The following is a 452-nucleotide window of genomic DNA, read 5'->3' on the forward strand; positions in this document are numbered from 1 at the left end:
GACTCTCCTAGAATGGACTCCAGCAAAAGAGATTGCTGGTGCTCTTCCTTTGCTGGGAATGGTTTAGTAAGTTTTGGGTTTTTTTTTGTTGTTTGTTTCTTTTTGGTCAGTCGTGGGGCTTGAACTCGGGGCTTAGGCCCTGTCCCACAACTTTTCAGATCAAGGCGAGCGCTCTACCACTTGAGCCACAGTGCCACTTCCTGGGAATGGCTTAGGAAAGCAGCACCTGCAAGAAAGAGCTGTGTGGGACATGGCCCCACGTTTAGTGTTTAAACCACTTCATATGATTGATCTTGTCTACCCATAACCTATGGAATTTCAGTAGGGAAAGCCAGATTGGAAGCCCCAGAGTGCTTGAAATCTCAGGAATTCAGTCTCAAGCCTCCACTGGAGGCCTTGACTTTTGCATTTAATGTGATCCCAGCCCATTGCTGAACATCACTGATCAAATG

The sequence above is a fragment of the Dipodomys ordii genome, unplaced genomic scaffold (assembly GCF_000151885.1).
Source record: "Dipodomys ordii isolate 6190 unplaced genomic scaffold, Dord_2.0 Scaffold192, whole genome shotgun sequence".
NCBI classification, from domain to species: Eukaryota; Metazoa; Chordata; class Mammalia; order Rodentia; family Heteromyidae; genus Dipodomys; species Dipodomys ordii.